This window comes from Chrysemys picta, chromosome 1 (assembly GCF_011386835.1).
Source record: "Chrysemys picta bellii isolate R12L10 chromosome 1, ASM1138683v2, whole genome shotgun sequence".
Taxonomy (NCBI): domain Eukaryota; kingdom Metazoa; phylum Chordata; order Testudines; family Emydidae; genus Chrysemys; species Chrysemys picta.
The window spans coordinates 3,011,819-3,030,344 of NC_088791.1; positions in this window are offsets into that span (position 1 = coordinate 3,011,819).

The following is an 18,526-nucleotide window of genomic DNA, read 5'->3' on the forward strand; positions in this document are numbered from 1 at the left end:
GTGTGTGGTCTTGCTGGTGGTTTCTGTTAGGAGGAGAAGCTGATGATGGATCGATGATGCAATCCTGCGTTGGGGTCGCAGGACTGAACACAGCTGGCGTTAAACAGCGGGGGAAGTAGTTTTTTTGCTCACAGCTCCAAGTCCTTTTCTAGCCAGCACTGTGCCCAAAAGCTCTCCGCTTTTTCTCAGGGTCACGCTACCAGTGGTGCTGTGGCTGTGTCCAGTGCGTCCTTCTTGCCTTCGCTGTGTCCTTCTGTGATAGTTCTGGCTGTGTGTACGTATGTACATTTACACGCGTGCACACGCTCACTTTCTCACTCTCTCCAATACCCAGAGAAACTCCTCCAATCTCTTCCTGACCAGCCCCGGGGCTGGGCAGCAACTCCTATTGTTTCAGGTCTATGCCATAGCGGAGCTTGATTTGCCATTTGCTTCTTACGTTTACCTTGAGTGAAGAGCGGCTGTGTCACCTGCCAGTTTCACCGAGGTTTTGCCCAGCCCCCAGCATACCCTCACCCCCCCTCCCACCTAAGCTCTGCCCATTGCCCCAGTGGAGTCTAATGGGGGTGACAACACCCTTCGTGAGCCTGATTTCCCTCTTTTGTGATTCAGGGCCAGGACTCTGTGGCAGGAGGAAGCATGTCATCGCCCCATCACCTGTGCCCCTCATGTCCGGGTGTGGTGCTGCAGAACAGCCGTCCCTCGGTGCCACGGTACCAGGGCACTCTGGGGTGGCCCCAGGGTATCCGAGCATGTCCAGCGCCCCAGGCGAACACAGCTGTGAGCTGTGCCCTCTCCCAGCCAGGAGGTTAGACAGCCTGCCCCTCCCACACTGCCCCACGCAGGGGATGGGAGGGAAGGACCGGCTCAGCACACCTTGCCCTGGCCCAGCGGGGCCAGACTCGGGCTAGACTGGTCCTAAAGGAGTCGTGGGCTGTGTTCACCGGCGTCCTGTTAAACTCCACCTGCCTTGCAGCCAGGCTCAAACGCACACCCTGACTGTCACCATTAGTAATGAAAAGACGCTTTGGGCTCCCACCCCCTCCCCACCCCACTCAGAAACTATTTCCTGGCCTTGCCTGTGAACCCCAGCCCTGCCCCAAACCGCAGGGACCGTTCGGCCAGTCGCCCAGGAGGGCTGCAAGGGGCTCTAGGGCCAGCTCGGTGGCTTGCCCGGTGCCTGAGGGACAGCGGAGGGGTCTGTTGTGTCAATTTAGATGGACCGTATGGGCCCAAAGAGTGAAAGATGCTAACGTCAGCCTGTAAGTGTGCAGCGTTCAACAGTGTTACACGAGCTCTGGGGTTTGGTGCGCAGGGACCTCCGCCTGCTTCGCACCATGGCAAGCGCACCACGGACCAGCCTGTTCACCTCTGTTAAAGACCCGGAAAAGGAGAGCACACAGGGAAGGCCTGTGAGATGTAAAGTGTCAAGGGAGGCTTGCAGTGTAGCAGCATCCCACAAGCCCCTTGTTTGCCAGACTCTGAGACGGCATCAGGCGATAAGTGGCCTGGCGGGCTCCCGAGACAAGAGTGGCGAAGGGCTGGAGCCGACCCGCGTTGCTGTTGTGGTTAAAGTCCAATATTAACCCCTGGAAGCCAAAACAAGACGAACGCACCCGAGAGGGGAGAGGAAAGACCAGCAAAGGCAGAAAATGCAGCGTCTGCCTCTGGTGCTGACTTTTACCGGCAGCCTGACTGCTGGAGAGAGACGGGCCTGGCACGTGGTCGTCTCAGCCACTCCGAGACCTGGCAAACTTGTACCAGCGTTGGCATGTTGGGGCATTGCTTTGAATTGTCACTCTCTGGTCACAGGCTCACAGCAGTGTTGCAAAATATTCCAGCCAGCCAGTCTCTTACTAGACAGAAGGAAAAAGGCGAGCAAGAGAGAGGAAAGAGAAGAAATAAGGTGGGGAAGGAAAAGGACACACTGGAGGAGGGAGAGAGGTCTCCCATCCCAGGTGGTATTTGGCTGGAGCCAGTGTGCTCTGCGTCCCATGCTCTGACCTGATCAGGATATCGTTAAAGATCATAGACTATAAGGGTTGGAAGGGACCTCAGGAGGGATCTAGTCCAACCCCCTGCTCAAAGCAGGACCAATCCCCAGACAGATTTTTGCCCCAGATCCCTAAAGGACCCCTCAAGGATGAAGGAGGTCTGGGGGCTCAGGAGACCGTGCAGGGGGCAGCCTGATGGCAACGCTCACTCCAGTAACCAATCCTCCCCCCCCAAGTCTCTCTGTTTAAGGCACCCAAAAGGGAGTAGGGAGTGGAATAGCCCCTCCCCTCCCCTCGTTACTGTAGCTACTAATAGGCCTGGGTTCTGACACACCAGTTTTGGTTCATTGATCTTTGGTCTCCCACTGTCCTTGTTTACCCGGCGTGTTCTTAACACAGCCTGGAGTTCTCTCCCGAGGCCTTTCTCGTCCGGCTCCCGTTGGTGCCTTTTCCCATCGGCATTGATTGGCCTGGCCGGTGGTGACCTTTGACAAACTCGCTTTTGACAGCTGAGTTCACAAGGCGGGTAAACGCACGCCCAATTCTCACGAGCGGGCTGCCCAGCTGGCACCCGGCCCTGGCACTCAGCCCATCCCCCCTCCCCCCGGCTGGCACCAGCCCCCCCCCGGCTGGCAGGGAGGAGGCGTCAGAGCCGCTGAGTCAGGCGCGGAGGAGAATGTCAGGCACTCGCTGGGAATTCGCCTTGTGCCCTGGGCAAGGGAAGCCGGCCGTAAAGCGCGGCTCTCCCTGCCCGCTCCGCCGCAGGAATCACCCGCCAGGCAGGTAGAGCAGCCCCACCAGAGCCCGCTGGGGGGCGCAACACGTAGTCACCCCCCGCCAGGGTTCTCCAGCCACAGCTGTCATGGGGCAGGGCCTGCAGCCCCCTTATATGGGCCAGGGAACGAGGCACGGGGGGGGGGAGGGGCAGGATTTGCCCAGGGTCACACAGCAGTTAGTGCTGGAGCTGGGGTTGGGACCCAGGAGTCCTGGTGCTTTGTGCACTTTACCCAGCTGTCTCCTGGTGACATCACCCATTAATCACTGCAGCTGAGCAGCCCGGCACCTCCAGGTGCGCCGGGGAGGCGGGTGCCCACCGTCCCCCCCAGAGCCCTGGCACCTCCAGGTGCCCCTGGGAGGCGGGTGCCCACCGTCCCCCCCAGAGCCCTGGCACCTCCAGGTGCCCCTGGGAGGCGGGTGCCCACCAGGCCCTGTGCGGTGCCCGCTGAGCGCTCTGGGTGCGGCAGGGGCCCAGCCTGCAGGGCGTTAACACTGCCCTTCCAGTGGCTGTGAAGCGAGTCCACCCCCTGGGACTGCCTGGCGGCTCCGTCGGCCCAAGGACGTGCCATGAATCAGGGCCCGGGAGCAGCAGCCTGGGCTTGGGGTGACCAGGGACAGTCCCGCAGCTTTGTCTGGTGTAGGTGCCTGTTACCCCCCTCCCCCGTCCCGATTTGTCACACGTGCTGTCTGGTCACCCAGGGCCTGGAGCAGGGTCAGCAAACCAGCTTGAGTGTCTCCGGGAGGGCGGCTGGGATGGTCCATGCTGAGCCGGTGGCAGCTGGTACCAGGATCCCAGCATGTCCTTGCAGCGAAGGGAGGTGAAGTAGGGTTACCATATTTAGTGCCTCCGAAAGGAGGACACTTTAAAGGGGCCCCAGCCCCGCCCCCAGCCCCGCCCCAACTCCGCCTCCTTCCCAAAGTCTCTGCCCCCTCCCCTGCTTCCCGCGAACATTTGAGTCGCGGGAAGCCTGAAGTAGGTAAGGGGGTGTGTGGGGGGAGGAGGAGGCGCGGCCCACCCCCGGCACCGCAGGTCCCCAGCCCGTCCCCCGAGCCTCCAGCCTGGCCCGGCACCGCCGGCCGAGCCCCCGACCCGGCACCCGAGCCCCCGGCCCGGCACCGCCGGCCGGGCCCCCCGAACCCCCGGCCCGGCACCGGGCCCCCCCAGCACCACCGGCCGGGCCCCCGAGTCCCCGGCCCGGCCCGGCACCGGGCCCCCCCGAGCACTGCCGGCCGAGCCCCCGGCCCGGCACCGCCGGCCAGGCCCCCTGAGCCCCCGGCCCGGCACCGCTGGCCGGGCCCCCCGAGCACCGCCGGCCGAGCCCCCGAGCCCCCGGCCCGGCACCCGAGCCCCCCGGCCCGGCACCCGAGCCCCCGAGCCCCCGGCCAGCCCCCCGAGCCCCCGGCCCGGCACCGCATGTCCGGCTTTTTGGGATTTCCCCCCGGACGGGGATTTGGAGCCCAAAAAGCCGGACATGGCCAGGAAAATCCGGACGTATGGTAACCCTAGGTGAAGGGCAGGCCCCAGGACCTGCTGCCTCCGTCCCAGTGCTTCGGCGCCTCCCGCGGAGCCAGTCTCCCTGCCCCAACCGAGATGGGTGCCCCATCGGGCCAATGGGCACTGGCGAGGTGAGGCGGGGCTTCAGACTTGGGCCTGTCTGTGTGGTTCGGTCAAGGAGGTGTTTAGAGGCAAGGTTTGAAGGAGAGGTGGGGTTCCCTGGCAGATGGCGGAAGGGTGGGGTTCCCTGGGAGATGGAGGAAAAGATGAGGCTCCCTCGGGGGGGACGTGGGGGTTACCCAGGGTGACAGGGGAGGGGTGGGGTTCCCCAGGAGCTGGAGGACAGGTGGGGCTCCCCAGAAAGGCGGGGGGAGTGGGGGTTACCCGGGATGACAGGGGAGGGATGGGGTTCCCGGGAGACTGGGGCTCCCCAGGAGATGGAGGAGGGGTGGAGCTCCCTGGGAAAGGGGGAGGAGGAGTGGGCGTTTCCCAGGGTGACAGGGGAGGGGTGGGGTTCCCAGGAGACCGGGGAAGGGATGGGGCTCCCCGGGAAAAGTGGGGGTTCCCCAGGGTGACATAGGAGGGGTGGGGCTCCCCAGAAGAGGAGGGGAGTGGGGGTTACCCAGGGTGACAGGGCAGGGATGGGGTCCCTGGGAAATGGAGGAGGGGTGGGGCTCCCCGGGAGCTGCTGGGGGAGGGAGGGGCGGAAGCAGGCTTGGCCTTGACCCTGACAGTCAGGGGAGCGCGTGGAGGAGCTGGAGGAGGGGAGCGATGTGCCTAGAGGAGGCCACAGCCACTGAGGCAGGAGATGGCCCGGCAGGGCTGCCTCTGAGCCAGGGAGATGGGCAGGGATGGGCCAAGATGCCCCATGTTTTCCCCCTGGGGAGCAGGGAGGTGGGACCGGCAGCCCCAGTCGCCACCTTTGCTCAGCGCGGGCTCGCCTGGGCCACCGGAGCGCCCTGCCGGCCGGCTGACGTTTGGGTGCAGGGCTCAGCCCAAGGGCCGTGTCCTCCAGCATCACCCTGGTGAGCCTGGGCGAGCGGCAGCTGACGAGCTGCCCACGGCCAGCGGGCTCCCTCCTTGAGGCTCACCAGTGAGGGGACAGGCTGCTCGGGTGGGGGCTGGAGGGAGCCTTTTGCCTCTAGGGGACTGCGTGGGGGGCTGGCGGGAGGAGGTCTCAGGCCAGTTCCTCGTGAGACTGGTTTCCCCGGTGCACGGCCGCCCTCAGCAGCGAGGCCAGGGGCTGAATGGGGCCTCGTGGGGTGGGGGCGGTGGGGACGGGGTGTTGGAAATGCCACTATGGAGATACAGAGCCGCCCCCTCCTCTCTGCAGGGGGGCAAAGGGGGAGCCATGTTTGGGGCACGGGGTCGGCCGGCCTGACTCCGGACAGCAGCCCAAGTCCGCGGGATGGCAGCGCTGTGCCGGGGTAGCCGCGCTCTCCCCAGGGCAGCGTGGGCTGCACTCTGCTCAGAGCTCCAGCTTCTGGGGTGACGCCCCCTTGCTCCTCCTTCGCCGAGCCTCCCTCCAGTTGCTGTGACACTGACGGACACGGTCCCCAGGGCTAATTAGCCAATTGCCTCGGGCCCTGCTGGGCTGTCAGGCTGTGTGAACCTGGCGAGTGGCGTGTTATTAGCGTGTCTGGAGGGGCACTTCCAGGGTCAGCGTGCCCTGGCATGCCAACCTGTGTCTGACACGTGCAGCTCAGGGCGCCGAGTCTCGTCTCTGCTGCCAGCGCCCCAGGGAAGACAGACAGGCTGCGTGTTGCAGGCAGCGAGCCTTGCCTTCCCGCCCCAGCCAGTGCCAAGGGAGACGCAAGGGTGCCAGCCCAGATGGGCAGAGGTGCTAACGCTGTCCTCTGCTGACACCCCTCTGACTGCCATTAGGGATCCCCGCTCCTGCTTCCCGAGCCAAGCCTCCGGGTCGATGCCCGGGCTGGGTGAGCCTGGCAGAGCTGGAGGATGGCAGGGCTAGGGAGGCAGAGCCAGGATTGCTAAATGTGAGCACGGTGCATGGACAGCTCTGGTCCATCAGCCTGTGGCGCAGCCCGCCTGGGTCCCGGGCAGATCCAGTCCCCCAGCGCCGGTTACTGGCGACGCCTGCCATGGGGCGTGGCTTCCCGGGTGACGCTTTAAAAACCCCCAAAGGGCTTAAACTCCTCCAGGGACACATCCCGGCTGATGAGAATCCGTCTGCGCAGGGAAAGGAAGGGTTAAGTGTAGCAAACAGGGAGAGAATAGCAACTGCAGTGAGGATCTAATTAACAGCATCTTCCAGCCCCGTGCTCCAGGGCACGTTCTGAGCCCCAGCTGTGGCCAGGAAGGAACAGTACTGACGGATTATTAGGGACCATATGCCCCTTCCTCTAAACCATCCAGCACTGGCTCACCAGAGACAGGCTATAGAGGGATGCAGCAACTGTTGTGTTAATCCCCCATCGCCTGCCAGGTTGGGTCTCCGAGCCGGCTGCACACGAGCCTCTCCCCTCACGTGCCTCTGTGACCAAGTGGGAATTTTCTATATTAGTTTTGAGCCCTGTGTGTGCCTCGGTTTCCCCTATATGTTGCATGGCTGGACTAAGTTTGCGCTCACGGCAGGCTGAGACATGGGTGTGTGTCTCCGCCCTCTCTGGGTGGAATGAAGCGTCATCAGGGCAGTGGTTGAAACCCACTCACCAAGGGGGTCAGAGACACAATGCAACTTCCAAGGACTCCTGGATTCCCCCACCTCTCACCAGGGAAGCTGAGCAGAGACCCCAGCTCGAGAACAAAGGCCTGGGAAGCTGTGAGCTCTCTCCCCATGGGATCTGACTGGGGAGGTCAGGCTGAGAGAAGAGAGACAGCCTGAAGAGGGCATTCACTGCAGGTTGGGCTCTGGGCTGACCAGGATGGGCCAGTGTGAAGCAGGAGGGCTGAAGCCCAGAGCCCGACCCTGAGACCCTGAGGGGGTCTGGCACCCTGAAGGGGTTCTTCCAAAGCTGGGGGCGTAGCACCAATCGGGTGGGTCTGTGACTCCCCTCACCGAGCTCCGATCCTGCTCCTGTAGAAAGGGCAGCGGGCGGGAGCCCCCCTCCCAGCTCTGAAGCACGTGGGGTGGATTCAGCTGTGTGTGCGTGCGCCTCTCCCAGCCGGTGCATGGATGCCTGCAGCTCACCCCGCCTCAGGGCGCGTGCACCGCAATCGGGAGTTCCCGGGGCAGAGCTTTCACGGTGAGATGGGCCCTTTGGAGGCGTAAGAGCCGGGGGTTCCCTGTACCCCAGAGCATGCAGCCCTACGGAGCTGAATTGGCTTCAGAGTTGCTGATCATGTGTTAAAGTGTCTGGAAGGAGACGAAGTGCCACTAATGTGTCTGGAGGTGGGAGGAGTTCCCTGGCGCCCTTCACTGCCAGTGGCCGTGCTAATCACTCTGCGATTTGCCTGCATTAATGGCTGACCTTTCCGGGCCTTTCCGCATTTGGCAAGTGCAGGAGTCTTTGATGCATGGCATGGGCATGGAAGAAAACCGATGCAGAGACAGCAGCAGCAGCAGCGTTGGATAGCGCGAAGGGAAGGCCAGTGAGCTCCTGGCTGGGCTATGGGGTTCCTGGCTAGCCACACACACCCCCAGATCTGCCCTCACAGGTCTCATTCCAGGAGCTACAGTGCAAATCCTGAGATTCGAACACTGCAAAGGAAAGAGCGTCAGGGTCTGCTTGTGTGAGAGAGGGTCACCATGGGACGTCCCAGCGGGGAAATATGGAAACCCCCCACCAAAGGGGAACATCCAGCGTCAGGTCCGTCTGACCCGCTCAAGGGGACCCACGGGACATGGGCTGCTATCACTGTGACCAGAGAGGTCACATACGGGCCCAGTGCCCCAGGCTCAGGGACAGACTGAGCGGATCCAACCCAGCTCTCGGCCGTTCTTGTAGCTCGTCTCTGCACTGTCTCCACATCCTTTGGGAAGGGAGACGCTCAGAACAGGACCCAGGGTCCAGTCACAGGCTCGCGAGATTCAGAGCGTTTAAGGCCCATCTAGTCTGCATTGCACAGGGCCTGAGATTTCACCCCGTTACCCCTGCACTGGGCCCAATAACTTGTGTTTGGCTAAAGCCTCTTCCAGACAGGGAACCGGGCTGGGCTTGAAGACAACGGGAGCTCCACCACCTCCAACAGTTCAGCACCAGCACTAGGGTTTCTATTTCTGAAGGTAAGTTTTGCAGGGACTAGGTCTGGTGTGAGGATCTTTGGGAGAATGGGGCTTCCCAGGCAGACCCCCTGCGGGTCCTTTTGCCCCCTGAGAGAGTCCAGACCTTTCTGAGGTCCTATGATGGCTTTGGAGAGACTATGTTTGTATGGGGTATACACAGATCTCAGCCATGTCTGTCAGTTCTCCTCCTTCTCTGACCGCCTGCCTGGCCCTCCCTGAGCTCTGCCCTGCCTGGACACGGCCCTCCGGAGCAGGAGGGGTCCAGATCATCCCTGTAATAGTGTAACCACTGCTCAGCCTTCCCCAGACGCACCAGTCTTGCGCTACAGATGACTCACTGGTCACTGTCAGCAACATAGAGCATCTTACACAGGGCTGAGGAGTGCTGGTTCCAGCCAGTAGGAGGCGGTGGCACGTGTATACGCGCACACACACACACACACGCACACAGCTCATTGCACCCCGCTCTGTATTACAGCCTAGTCCTTTATTATTCTACCCAGGCTTCCTAATGATGTTAACGGCAGCCGCTTTGTGTTAATGTAATGAGTAAATTACACACACGAGCACAAAGTCTGTAAACCTCATTTTTCATGCAGCATTTAGCAGGGCGAGGAGGAAATGGAGAAAGCTGCTGCGTGACAGACGCTTCACTCAGAAAGCTGGTGCCAGAGGAGGCTGGTGCTGGGGGGACCAGGGCCTGCACGATGGAGGCGCTAGGAGAAGCAGGATCTCCCGCTCTCTACCCCAGGGCGTGAGCGATGTGGGACGTGATGGGGCCTCTGCCTTCCATTTCTGGGCTTTTCTGATGCAATTAAAAGGGAGCCCATCTGAAGTGGCTAAAAGGAATGCACGATTAACCTGTGGAACTCACCGCATCAGGATAGCATCGGGGCAATTTGCTCAGTAAGATTCCATAGACCTCTCCCCAGCAATGCTGGCAGCTTGCTCCTTCCTAGGCAAGGTTTATGCAGTGGCGACCAGCCTTATATTCGGTAAGGGGTCAGGGTGGGCTACGGGGTGGGGAGAACTGGGAGCTGCAGCAGGGGTGGGGTGAAGGCAGGCCGTGTCTCCAGTGACTGGCCTCTGTCATGCACAGCTGGAGGGCGAGGGTGGCCCAACGGGGGGCTCGTGGTCTGTCCAGGAGCTCCGGGGCTCAGGACTAGTGCTCGGCCCAGGCGGCACAGGGCTCCAGCCAAGCACCTGCCCCTGTCCCAGCAGCGCCGCTGGCTCTGGGGCGCTGGCTCTACGCTGGGATTTGAGGAGGGGGCAGCAGCTCTATTCCAGTCCCCAGTGCAGGGAGAGGACTGGGAGGAAGAGTTCGGGGTCAGTGGTGCTGTGCATGGGGGGTGGCTGTAGGATTCCCACGGTCTAGGCCCTGGTTCAGACAGCCCACCCCCCTTTCACAGAGACCTTGCCACAGAGGGAGGGGAATGGACAGAGCCCGCCAGGGCGTGGCCACGGGACACACTTCCAAGGGATTCGGGCAAGTGGCCTCCGGGTAGCGAGCCCTGGGACATGACGCTCGGCCTGGCTGCTCCCTGCAGGCGCCGGAGGCCTGGGGCTGGGCTGCTGTGGGGTTAAGCGTGACGGAGTCGCAGTTGGGGGCCCAGCAATCGCTGCAGCCTCGAAGCGCATCGCAGCAGGAGCCCCGCCCAGCGGGCCGGGATAACGATGCAGCGGAGCCGCGGTGATGCATTGCCGGCACGGCTCGCTGCCGGGGATGGGAGCTGCAGCGGGCGAGGTCTCTCTGGCAGATACCGGCCTAGCTCCCGGCTAGGAGGGGAGGGGGCAGCAGACAGACACTGGGCATTGGCATCCTGGGAGAGCAGCCCCTGGCCATTCCCAAAGCCACCTGGAGCACAGGGCAACAGGCCCGGGATGGCGCAAGCCAGGAGCCAGGGTCGCAGGCAGGGAGCGCGGCCTGCGTCTGTTACGCCTCGTGCAGGGGCCGTGCGTGTACACGAGCAGCATGTTCCCTCGTGGCCTGGCTGAGAGCAGGGGCTGCTGGGAGGCACCTAGACACCACGGTGATGGGCGTCTGGTTTCCCAGCCCAGCGGGCTCAGGTGATGGCCCAGCCACACCCCTGCGCCCCCTCCCAGCTCCGCAGCCATGGGGCAGGCAGCGTCCCCAAAGCCTGTGTAAATATTGTTCCAATTACAATAATTGGCTAGCATGAATTATTGAAACATGCCATACAGTGCACTATACTGTAATTATGTTCAAATTAAATTAGCATGGCCTCTAATTAGCACATCAATAACAACACGCAAGAGGGGAGGCTCCCGAAACAGGCTCCAAGCAGCAGCCGGCGCAGCTCATCCCAGGGAATTCTCTGCTGCAGCCCCCCCCCCAACAACAGAGTAAAGTGAGCAACCCAATCAGTAAAACATCAGCTCCAGGGACAGGCAGCAAAACCCACCGAGCCGCCCTCCCCCTCAGCGCCGGGGACTAATTGGCCAAGACGAGCTGGGGAGAGAAAGAGCTGAGATGAGAAACGTTCCTCCCTCTGCCATAGACCTGTCCTAGTGGGGGATAGAGAGATAGAGGGGGTGTATGGGGATAGATAGATAGATAGATAGATAGATAGATAGATAGAGGGGGTGTATGGGGATAGATAGATAGATAGATAGATAGATAGATAGATAGAGGGGGTGGGGTGGGGATAGATAGGTAGATAGAGGGGGTGGGGTGGAGATAGATAGAGGGGGTGTGGTGGAGATAGATGATAGGGTTACGGGGATAGAGAGAGAGCGAAAGCGAGAGAGAGGGTGTTTGGGGATAGATAGATAGAGGGGGTGGGGTGGAGATAGATAGAGGGGGTGGGTGGAGATAGATGGAGGGGGTGTATGGGGATAGATAGATGATAGAGGGGGTGGGGTGGAGATAGATAGATGATAGGGTTATGGGGATAGAGCGAGAGCGAGAGAGAGGGTGTTTGGGGATAGAAAGGTTTCAGAGTAGCAGCCGTGTTAGTCTGTATCCGCAAAAAGAAGAACAGGAGGACTTGTGGCACCTTAGAGACTAACAAATTTATTAGAGCATAAGCTTTCGTGGACTACAGCCCACTTCTTCGGATGCATATATGCATATATGTCTCTAAGGTGCCACAAGTCCTCCTGTTCTTCTTTTTGGGGATAGAAAGATGCCCCAGTCCATCCTGTGGCCAGGACGGCTCTGCTTGGACCCGTTCTGGGCACCACCAACAATTATACAAGGCTGGCACCCATGAGGCCCTGCCCACCTGAGCCAGGGCAGATCTCCCTCAGGCGGTAGCGGCAGTAGGTGCCTTATCCTCTCCGTAAGCCCAGCCACTACAGCACAGAGCCTCTCCCAGCCACAAAGCCAGAGCAGTTGGTAGGGCCCCTCCCTGTGAACACGAGTGGCTGGGCTTTGGCACAGTCCAGGGAGTGCCCGAGAGCCAGCCCAGCGGAGCAGGGGCCAGCAGCGTGAGGAGCCGCCGGGCACCGACCTTCTGTGGCCAGAGACAGCTCGGCCGAGGCTGCACGGGGAGGCGCCGGCTCAGCGCTGCGGCTGGACGCCCTCGCTGAGTTAGTGAGCTGCTGTGCCGGGGACCGAGCTCCACATCGCCTTCGTTAGCAGAGCCGGGCAAGCCCCATTGACCGGGTCTGGGAGGAGCGTCTTAGCGAGTGGCTGGTAAAACATGCCATGTCCCCGCAGTGGGCTGCTGATCTGAGGAACTCCCTGCTGCGGGGGCCACGCAGCTAGAGCCCTGGGAGGGGAGCCACGTAACAGGATACCCCTGCCTTTGCAGCCTCTCCCTGCCGAGAGGGACCTCCCTGCAGCCACCCTCGGCCTTTGGTCATGGCAAGTCCCTCTGCTCAGGGTCATGGGCTAGAGCAGTGGCCAAGCCCCGGACACCAGGACCAGCCCTGGCCTCCCACCACCTCAGGAGCAGTGTGGTGGGGGATGCTGGCCTGGGGTGGCTAGAGGCAGGATCCTGGAGCCTGTCTGTGCAGTAATGCAGGGCACCGGACTGGCTGGCCCAGGGCTGGAGCGGGTGTGGCCTCCCTCTCACCTGTCACTTCTCGCCTCACACCCGCTGGCCCCGCAGGGCGCTTACCCCACTGGCTGGAGCAGCAGGGTCATTTCCGCGGATGAACATTGGGTGTGTGGGGAGCTCCAATGGGCCCAGGGGTGCGAGGGCTGGCGGGCGGAGTCAGGGCCGGCTGGTGCTTGGGGCGGCAGATTGAACGAGGCGGAACGAGGCCGACCCTAGGGCGGCACGGCCGCTTTTTTTTCTTTTTTCTTTGGTTGTTCCACTCCGGCTGCCCTGTAAGGGGCATCGGCGCGGAGGACGAGAGTGCCCTGCAGCAAGCCCGGCAGAGCAGCCCACATCCTTCCCTCCCCGCCCGAGCGGAGCTCCCTGGCTCCGGTCTGTCCAGCCTGGTCTTTTGGGCCTCCCTTCCCTGCAAGGCTCAACCCCCCGCCCCCGGCCTGTTACCCAGCTCCCGCTCCTGCCCTGCTGGCAGCTTGCCCCCCGGGGTGCGTTAGCTCACCCCAGACCAGCTGTCTCCTCTCGTCCCTGCCTGGGGCTGGAGGACGCTGTGTGGTCCAGCACCCCTGAGCGCGTCCCCATGCAGGCGCCGGGGTATGAGCCCAGGCTGGGGCCATGGGGCCCAGGGCTGCCCCGGGACGCAGTGAATTACAACCCCTGGAACTCGTTCTCCAGCTCCCCTCCCCATTCGCGCCGGGGCCGGCGGCCGTAAATCTCCCGGCGAAGGCAGCCGGACGGCTTTAGTGCCAGTGCTGCTGGGAGTGACAAGGCCAGCGGCTCCTCCGTGCCGAGGGCCCTGCCTATGCTGGGCCATAAATCCCGGGCGGCTGTCGGCACTGGAGCCAGCAGCGGCCCTGCTCGCCGGTAATTGGCACTAAATAACCCTAATGGATGGCCCTGCGGTGCCCATGGAGGGCCGGGCGCATGAATGCCCCATAAATCCCCCAACGGCCGTGCCGGAGCGCGCGCCCCTGGGGCTGTGCTTAACGAGCCTCAGCAATTAAACACTAATGTTTGTGTGCCAGCCGCCAGCGCTGGGAATGGGCCGGGCTGGGGCTGCCGCCCAGGAGACGGGGTTAAGCCCCAGCTCTGCAGCAAAACTGGCATCAGCTTTCCAGCTGGGGGGTGCAGGCTCATGGCCCACCCAGCCCAGCCCGGAGAAGGGGCTGGGCTCCAGGACAGCTGGGTTATACACCTGGCTCTGCCGCCACCATCTACTGCCTCAGTTTCCCCAGCCGTAACCGGGGCTAACAAGCATGGGGTTGAGGTGGGGCTGGGGAAGGGGAACCATACAGTGGTGCCAACAGCCTATGGATAAAGTATCCCATGTCCAGCAACACCCAATGCCTGATGTTGGGGGTGGGGCAGCCCCCATAATACCCCTTGTGGTACTGTGCTGGGACTGAGGGACATAACTCTGACCTCACATCCCTGCTGGTGTCCCCACCCTTACTCTTTCCCTACACTCCCCTCCCCGCCCTCTCCCTGCCCCCCAGCAGCTTGGGTGCAGCCTGCAGGAGTGGGGCTGGCAGGGTCCCCAAGAACAGAGGGGACTGGGAGTTAAAACCCACATCGAGATGCACAGGGCAGCGCCCCACTCTCAGCGCAATGGGCTCAGGCTCGCTGCAGACTCAGGCAGCATCCCTGCATCGGTCACACCCAGGTCACATTTTCCCAACTTTTCTCCCCAAATGAAAAGACTTCTTTTTAAAATGAAGATTGAAATCCCCTGACTCCAGGAGCTGGGGCTCAAAAAATGGTTCCTTCAGCCCCAAGGGCAAACAGAGTCATGGACACGACCCCCCACTCCCTCACCCGCCTGGGTAGGGCTGGGACCCTGGGGAGCTTGTCCAATGACTCGTCATCATGGTGATGGGCTCACGGAGCTGGGGACCATAAAGTCACGCTCGGGGCCACACCCTGGCCTGGGTGCAGTCAGTACCAGATATGCAGGCAGAGCGGGGTCCCAGGTGTGTGTGTGAGAAGCATCAACCCCCTCACAACTGGCTGGCTCCTGCCTCCGTTCAGCACAAGTGAGAATTTCTCCATCACCAGCACGGCTGTGTTTCCATGGCACCCTGGCTTCCATCACCCCCTGACCCTAGAGCCTGGCCTCAAGGGCGGTACCAGGCCTGTGTGACCCCAGAACCCCAAAATGCCAACTGAGAAGGGGGTGCAGAAGGGTCAGAAATCTCATGATTCTGAGGTGCACATTTCTAGCTCACCAGAGAACAAGAGGCGCGGGTGCAGTTGGAAGCTGGAGTCACAGTGGTCATTAATGTGGTTGTGAGACAGATGCTGTGTAAGGCGTTACACCCGTCCACGCTGGCGTTATGTTTGCAAAGTTGATATCAAGGTGTTAGTCACCAGCAAAGGGGACACACGGGTTTTCCTCCAGCCAGGAGGTAAGGAACTGTACTCCCAGGCGGGTGTCGGTGACACATTGTGAGCTAACACATCCGATGCCCATTCACATACAAAGTCAAATGGTAACTGTGACGAAGTGGGGGGTTTTTTCTTGTTTTCTGTAGAGTTTCAATGGTTTGCATGCGAAGGGGGTGGGACTCAGTTTCCCTGGGTGTTACTGGTTTAACGAGGTGGGGGGAGAGGGAGTGTGTTTTGCAGAGGACCGGAGAGAGGACTTGGGGACCCAGCCGATGGCCGGGAGGATGGATACCCCAGCGGCCGGTGACCTGGCGACCTGGTGACCCAGACGCCCAGCTGAGGAGACGCAGCCAGTTCTGGCCAGTGGGCGGACAATGGGCTGCAGAGTGAGGACCCGGTGACCTAACCAGCCGGTTCCAGCCAAAGGACAGAAGAGGGGAGAGGAGGTCCCGGTTTACAACCCTGTTTACCTGGAGAGAAGACAATGGACAGAGGCAGGGCCTGGGGCTGGTGATCTCAGATGCCCAGCTGGGAGCAGGGGGGCTCTGGGCGGGAGAGGGGGAGCAGGCAGAGCCCACCTGGATGCAGGGAGACTGGGATGTGCTGGGCTGAGGGAGGCCAGGCCTGAGGCCCTGAGAGTTTCCTGTGCTGTGTTCAACTCTCAATAAATCCTCCTGTTTCATGCTGGCTGAGAGTCACTTCCGTCTAGAGAACAGGGTTGCATCAACCCCTTCGGGGGTGGAGGCCCGGGGGGTCCAGAGCGAGGGGACTCCCTGAGGGGGCCCACGGCAGAGACAGACGTGCTAAGGCTCAGAGAGGTGCGGATCCAGGAGGTGGAGGGGCCTGACCCCGAGAGTGGACCCCCGAGAAGGGCTGTCTCAATAAAAGGGGCACCCCCCACGGACCGCACAGGGCCAGGATCTGTGAGTCCGTGATAGTAACGAAGAGATGTGAAGTCAACAAGAAAGAGGACCCGGGAAAGAACAAGGGGCCAGGGGCGAGGGAGATGGTGTTATCCCGTCTCCATGTGCAAAGACAATGAAGTCAGGGGGTGGGGGGTATTTCTAGAAGACACCCCTAACCCTGCTCTTAGGATATCACCCGACAGTGCGTTTGCCTCCATGAAAATGGGGTCTCAAGCAGCCTTGGTTGGAAACACTGAATAACTTTGAGCGAGTGTGAGTGGGTGTACCAACCCTACACTGGTCAGGCAGGGGTTAACTTTGGGCCAGGCCCCCTTGCCGGGCATACTCCTGGTGGAGGGGGCATATAGAAGGAAACAGCTCCAGTCTGGGCTGGCCGAGGAGGAGACCGCGGAGAACCAGTTGACCATGGGGACGCCGAGCCGCTGAGGAGATGCCTGAAGCAGGCCGAAGAGTAGGAAGCAACACAGGGAATGACCCGGAGCCCTGCATGAGGATAACTGGTTTCACAGGACCCCGGGTAGGAACCCGATGGAGCAGGGTGGGCCCGGGTTCCCCTCCTCTCCCTGCACCTACGTCTAGGCGCTACTGCTGTGGACACTCACTGCCAGGCCTGGCTGCCCTGAAGGGAAGGACGGTTCTGGGAACCCTTGGCACTAGACGTCACGACCACAACAAAGGGGGCAACCGCCCCGGAACCCATCATCCCCCGTGACAGCGAGAGAAACTTCTTTCAATGGCTGCTAACTTGCAGTTAAATTTAGGCTCTAGCAAGCACGTGATTTTGGTTTACATGTAACTTTTTGTTTCCAATATTCGTACTCACTCTAACTTGAGTCTTTAATACCAACCGTACTCCTGTGTTCACTATAAGTAGATCTCAGTGCTGTGGGGTGGGGTGGGGTGAAGCAAAGCAGGGGGGAGGGAGAGCTCAGTGGTTTGAGCATTGGGTTGAGTTCAATACTTGAGGGGGCCATTTAGGCATCTGGGGCAAAAAAATCTGTCAGGGGATTGGCCCTGCTTTGAGCAGGGGGTTGGACTAGATACCTCCTGAGGTCCCTTCCAACCCTGAGATTCTATGGAAGTGCAGGCCCTGAGCTGAATCTTACAAGCTGTATCTCTAGACTCTCAGACTTGAGGGCCAGAAGGAGCTCTCTTGATCATCTAATCTGACCTCCTGCACGGCGCAGGCCAGAGAACCCCACCCATAACAGGTCCGTAACCTCTGGCTGAGTCACTGACAGCCTCAGATCTGGATTTAAAGAGTTCAGGTTACAGAGAATCCACCATTTGCTCTAGTTGAGAAATACCAGCCTGTTCCTTCAGGAACGGCATGCCTGGTACGTCTGGGGGCAGTCAGAGTCGGGGTGGATATGCACTTACCGTTAACCTGCCAGCCCCGAGGAGCTGTGGGAGGGGCTAACAGGCTAGTGGGGGCAGGGAGCTGGGGGTAACAAGGTGACTCACGTCCTGGGTACCCCAAAAACCGTCTGAGTGGGGCAGCCGGCAGGAGTTGCACAGTTTGCTGGTTAGCTGTGGCTCCAAGGCCAAGCGCTTGTAAACTGGAGGCTGGGAACAGACCAGGTTACAGCTTGTTGTTTTGGGGTAAGGGAAGTAGAACGAAATGAAGTCTACGCTGGGTGAGGCGCCCAGGTGGCCAAGGGCTGGAGGGCGAAGGGGAGGCAAGCTCAGAAAACCAGCCTAGCCCATCCCCCTGCGGCGTGGAGACGCAGCGCCTGGAAAAGGAACGGGCGCACTGGAGCTAGGAAGCAGCACCCCAGCGAGCCACAGAGCTGCGGAAGCGGACGTGTGAGGTGAAGGAGCGTGTGCACACGGTGCTGGAGACGCAGCTACAGGGGCCCCAAGCCGCCCCCTCCGAGGCTCGATCGCACGGCTGCGACAAACCGTGTCCTAGTGACAAGGTAACTGGCTGGATTGACGAGTAGTTAAAGGCACAGAACAGCCCTGGGGCCTGGAAAACGGCGGCTCCACTCCCCAGGCTCCTGGGTAAAGTGCTACAAGGGTTTTCACGCTGTGGCTGTGAATAGTTACGAGCTACGAAGGGTTTAAATTGTCTCTGGTACAAAGGTTTCAGAGGATGCCAGAGGCTCAGGGCCTCAAACTCGGGCCCCTCCTCCGGGCAATAAACGGCGTGGGGAATAGCTGCATAAAACAGTTCCATTTTCCGAAAAAATGGATGAGGAATAACGGGGCAGCTCCATGCCACGCTAGGGGAGCAGATCGCTCAGGAGAAAGTATCCACTCGCCAGTGACGGCGAATCCACCCCGGGCACATTGTTCCAATGGTTTGTTTTATGGTTAACATTTGTACCTTAGTTTGAGTCTGAATTTGTCCAGCTTAAACGTCCAGCCATTGGATCTATTTAGACCCTTGGCTGCTAGATTGAAGAGCAATTCTGTTCCAATTTCTGCCCCCCAGGTAGGTAGGTACAGACTGTGATCAAGTCACCCCTGAACCTCCTCTTTGCTAAACTAAATAGCTTGGAAAAGAGACGGCAAAGGGGGGATATGATAGAGGTCTATAAAATCATGACTGGTTTGGAGAAAGTAGATAAGGAAGTGTTATTTACTCCTTCTCATAACACAAGAACTAGGGGTCACCAAATGAAATTAATGGGCAGCAGGTTTAAAACAAACTAAAGGAAGTATTTCTTCACACAACACACAGTCAACCTGTACCAAGCAATGGATCACGCGGTAGCAGTGACCCGTCTCCTCAGCAATCA